Source organism: Cotesia glomerata, linkage group LG6 (genome assembly GCF_020080835.1).
Source record: "Cotesia glomerata isolate CgM1 linkage group LG6, MPM_Cglom_v2.3, whole genome shotgun sequence".
NCBI lineage: Eukaryota > Metazoa > Arthropoda > Insecta > Hymenoptera > Braconidae > Cotesia > Cotesia glomerata.
Window position 1 is genome coordinate 8,630,705 of NC_058163.1, and position 5,578 is coordinate 8,636,282.

Consider the following 5,578-nt stretch of genomic DNA (forward strand, 5'->3'; position numbering starts at 1 on the left):
TTACAGTTTACGATACGGTATGAAAAGGAAAAATGTCTTTCTCAGATCTTAAAAGTATTTTTAAATGTTTCTATAAAAAAAAAAAAAATTGAAATATATGATCGTCTCGGTCGTTAGTTTTAAAACTCTAATTATTATTAATTATTCGTCGGACGTAACATTTTTATTAAGGGGGTATTCTAGTGTAGAGACATGAATTTTAGGTAATTTTTAAAGTGTCGTAAAAAAAAAGCAATCAATATTTTTACTATACATTTTTTTATCAGTTATTTATTAATGTCTCAAGAGTACAGAAAAAAATAAAAAAAAAAAAGTCAAAAATTTAAAAAACTGGCAGCCGATGAAGTGGGGGGCGTCAAAAAATTGGCAGATAAGTTTTGACATGATTTCAACCCTCCTAGTCATCTAAAATGAAAAAATAAAAAAGATTATTAATCTGCAATGATGTCGCAAGAATCAGAACTAGCGATGAGTGAAAAAAAAATTTTTTGACAAAATGGCGACTGTTTGAAAAAAAGGCGATTTTTTTACCATTTTTTTGAGTTTCTCGAATTTTTTAAAAATAGTCAAAATTGAAATTTGGGGATGAGGCTAGTTCCAATTCTTGAGAGGTCTATAAAGAAGATTCTCTGAAAATTTCAAGTGAATCGGTCCAGTAGAACTCGAGAAATCGTGACAAATATATTGAAAAAGTCTTTTCTGAGAAAAACGCATTTAAAGTTTCGCGTAAAGTTTTTCGCTGTCAAAGTCATGAAATGATATATTATATTTACTTTTATTCAATCTGCCATTCCTGCTTCATACATCAGACCTTCTTCTACTTCAAAAAAACTATTTTCTGCGTTTCTCTCTTCCAATCGAGCAGTTCTGGCCTCCTTTGAAGCGTTGGATGTACGTATTTCGGAGCGTTCAATCCGGGCGTTGTCTCGTCTCACAGCAAATGAATGAGCTTCCGGCCCAATTTTCATTCCCATAAGGGTCATCATTTTTAAAATTAGAATGAAACCTTCATTAAAAATGCAAATAGCGAGAAATGTTGCTATTTCAATTATCTTAGGTCCAAAATGAATATGTTTCGGCGCGAAAGTCCAAATCAACGAGTTTAGAGACTCATTATTGTTTTGAGTTTCAGAACCTAAACATCGAGTTAATAATACGTGACCTACGCATTCTTTTTTTTCTACCGATGGGTCACCATCATAAGGATCCATATCGAGTATGCCTTTGAATGTCTTTGTATCACCATCGCCAATATATTTTACGTATTTCACTCCGTGTTTTTCAACTGATCTACAGAACATCTCCACAACAGCATCTACTTCCATTTTGCCGGCACTTCCTTTATGATTTATGGTACAAACTTCTTGATGATCCTCATACCAATCATGATACGCTGAAATATCTGAATTTTTTTTATTTTTCCAAATATTACAACCTTGACAGAAACTGGATTTGACAACAGTATCAACAACTTTCTTACAATTTTTTGCTACTAGTGTAGTTACTCCAAATAGAGAATTAAAACCTCTTTTTTTCCAAGTCCCATCACCAGAAACTGTAAACTCCGTTGGATTTGCATTTGGATCATAAGCTGAAATTAAATCTTTTTCTTCGTTGACAGCTTTGGAAATGACAAGATTATAAACTGCAGATGTAGCTAAATGGATATTTTCGACACAAGCGTAGTAAGTCCCGATTGATATTCCTTGACAAATATCCATCAGACTACAGAAGATGTTGATTCCTTCCCTGCCAACTCCCAAAACCCGCATAGCAAATATTATTTTTCGGTTCACTTCAAAACATTTTTCAATAAATGGGCATGATGGTATATATTACTCATTTTCGCAACTACATTGTAATGTAATTTTAAAACCTACTCCACGGTAAGTCGTTCGTGAAAATTTAATTTCTTTATTGCAATTTGCACACAAAACTAGAGAAGAAAGTGCCGAAAACACAGTAAAAAACTCTAAAACACAGTAGCCATAATTATTTTCTGTTGTAACCTCTGCATCGTTTGATTTTCTCAACTTTGCTGCTGATGAGCTAGTAAAACTGGTGTCTGTTTCTACAGTGTGCCGATTGCCGTGAAACTTCCGTTTTGTTGGTCGATCTGCACGCTTATATTTTTTCGTTGTGGATTTTTTATCCATTTTATTTATAAAAATCAAAATTATTACTCGCAAAATATCCTTCGATCACTGCACATACGTCCACGTGTTTTCGAGGTTGGGATTTGACTGCCAGCAGCTGGATGTTAGTGAACACTGAATAATATAAAAGACACGTCACCTTGGGTTATTATATTACACTAAATACATACACTAGATACACACACATATATATATATATATATATATATATATATATATATATATATATATATATATATATATCCTTTATATACATATATATAAAGGACAAAAGGTTTAACTGAGAAATATAGATTCAGGTAGACGGAGAATCCCTAATGTCTTTTGTTCGACTAGACCTGTAACGAACGAATTAATTAAAATCACGAAACTTCTTAAGCGTATAGACCAAGTATCTATTTCATAATCAAGCATGAAGATGTAAACAATTTTATGGGTTTTCTAACGAAATCAAGCGTTGCCTTTCTAATTTTTAGAGAGGCTGGGCTTGATTACAATGAAGATGATACCATATTGTTGCAGTTTCATAACCGGAACAAACCTTAAAAAGTGATCGGATCTAATTTCCAGATCACATCACTATAGGGGACAAATCATATAAAAGACCGAATTTTCGATCAAATAATCAGTCCAAGTTTACTCTTAGTAGTGCCCAGTTTCAAGTTTTGTTCTGTTGGCCCAGTAATTGTACTCCGGTTCCTCGCTGTTAGAGAAGACTCTTCTGGTTTACCTACTTATTGTATTCTTGCTGGAAGTAGTGGTACACATGTCGTATGTGTTTGTACTATTCATCAAAATGTAAAATTGATGTTAGAAGGTACTTGTGTATTTGACATTCTCTATAATTGTACTAAAACTAGTTATTAATCTTATTACATTTATTCCATTTAAGATGTAATTTTCCAAAATTTGCGAAAAACACCGTTTGGGTTGTAGAATCTCAGCCAATTTACAAAAATTTATTAAATAAATTAGTTTGTAACAATCCAAAAGAATCGTGCTTTTCCAGAATGTGCAATAGTTGTCCAAATAATGAAGAAATCGCTGATTATTTTCGTGTGTCATTTAATGAATCTGATGTTAATGAAATCCAATATAAAATGTGGACATCAACAGACCGTTGTACTATTGTAAATGTTATTTCAGATTCCGAAGACTTCATCGAGACTTTAGTGACGCAACTTGATAAGCTTTTGAAACATGATTTTATTGCGAAAACACAAAGTCGATTTTTTTCTGATACAAAACTAAATTTAAAGAGCGGGGAATTCGCCGTAGTATTTGACTTTGCGGAAAATTATGCATTCGTTGTGCAGGAAGCAGCTCAAGGCTTTCATTGGAATAATGATTAAGCTACTATATTTCCAATAGTGATTTATTATAACGAAAATGATACTATTAAGCATTTGAGCTTTGTTGGTATTTCAGATTGTTTTAAGCACGACACAGTTTTAATTTATTTATTTCAAGAGCAATTGATTGCCTTTCTTAAAAAGAAGTTTGCTGTCATCAATACGATTTTTTACTTCTCTGATGGAGCTCCACAACAATTCAAAAACAAGAAAGCATTTACAAACTTATGTTATCATTATGCTGACTTCGAAATCAACGCTGAGTGGCATTTTTTTGCAACTGCCCATGGCAAAGGACCATGCGATGGTCTTGCGGGTTCATTAAAACGATATGCTGCTAGAGCTTCATTACAAATGAACAATAAAGAGCATATACTGAAACCACAAGATTTGTTTTCCTGGGGAACGAAAAATTTTACAAGCGTCGACTTTACTTTTATAGCTAATGACGATTATTTAATAAAAAAAAATGTGTTAGACGTACGATATTCTCAATCGAAAACGGTGAAAGGTACACAGTCATTACACATTTTTGTGCCTTTAAAAGATGAAATTGGTTATGCTTTCATTAAAACTGTGTCCACATCTCAAAAAAGTTCAAAAATAAAAGTATTTGTTCCGCCGTACGATTAGTTTTATTAGAAAATTTTAAATTAATTAAATAATTTCAAATTATTTATTTGTATATTCGAAAATTATTATTTAAATCGGTAAATAATATAAATACTATATTTTATTTTAAATTCAAACCCGTATTTTTAAGTATTTCATGTTATCTAAAAAAAAAAAAGATTTATTCATTTGTTTAATTTTATTTATGGCTGTAAATTTCCCAGCCTAGGTATTGCAATAGCAGTCTAAACAATTTTTTGCTCTTTTATATTTTAGTTATTTTCTAGATTTAGAATAGAAAATGAATTTTTAATGGTAATTTTTGGGATATTTTCTTAAATAGTTTTTAATCTGCTTATGGTCATAAATTTGATACCTGGGTTATATTACTTTGGGTTTTTACTTTTTGGTAAATTTCGTATTTTTAATCTTTTTATTGCTAACTAAGTTTAGAAATATTTTTGTAAACGTATCGCCCATCCAGGTAAAAATCTTAGCATCCGTATTCCCTTTCCTGCTTATTTTTCCAAACTGCATAGCTAGCAATTATCCCGCCTCCAAATTATTTCCTGGTTAACTATTCGTTGCCAAATATTCCTACTCCTAATTTTTTCTACTTGTAATTGTAACGCCTAGTTCTTACTCTCCTTGTAACAATTTTTGTATTTTTTCTAAGTTAGTTATTCTTACATACTTTGTAGCGCACAGTCGCATTTCTTTACTTTAAATAAATTAAAGTTGAACTCAACCTCATGGTTTTTACTTAGTGCAACATCTATTATTAGTCTTGCATTTATTAATTGTGAACTAAACGTTTTATTCACAATTTATTTGAGTAACTCATTTACTTGGTATAAAATATAAGCTTTAATTTTATACGTAAAATTTTATATACTTGCGGTAAACCAATCGCGAGTCAAAACAGTATTTTAATTATAATGAATTTGCGTTTAATTTAATTGTGACGAAACAAAAAATATGCACATCAGCAAAACGCTATATTTTGTGTAAAAAACTCTCAGCTTTCAGAAAAAAAATTCAAATTTGAAGAATTTTGGGCTGCACACCAAAAAAAATCAATTTTTCCACTTTAATTCGATTTTTAAGGGTCTTCTGATGAGTTTATGAAAAAATAAATATTTTCATTCAAAAGCTGAGAATTTTTCCTACAAAATACAATGTTTGTCGATTTTGTTTAAAAAATGTTTTTCATATCAGAAAAATTGACGAAAAAGTTGAAAAAATTTTTCCAAAATTTCAAAAATCATAACTTCAAGACCGCTGCGTATTAAGAGCTAAAACTCTCAGGGAATTTTTGTCTTATGATAGAGAACACCTCCATAAATTTTAAACATAATCCGCGAGGGTCGCCCCGTAAAAATGTTCTTATTTGGTTGGAATGACCCATATATATATATATATATATATATATATATATATATATATATATATATATAT

General features: G+C 30.8%; 1 long non-coding RNA gene across 3 annotated transcripts in view; it reads left to right on the plus strand.

The window, feature by feature from the left end:
* Window positions 1–4,956: 4,956 nt before the first annotated feature.
* Window positions 4,957–5,578, plus strand: part of LOC123266921 — a 4,388-nt gene continuing 3,766 nt past the window's right edge. For all 3 annotated transcript variants that reach the window (XR_006509899.1, XR_006509901.1, XR_006509904.1), the window contains exon 1: window positions 4,957–4,971. This is a non-coding gene — a long non-coding RNA (uncharacterized LOC123266921). The remainder of the gene's footprint in view (window positions 4,972–5,578) is intronic.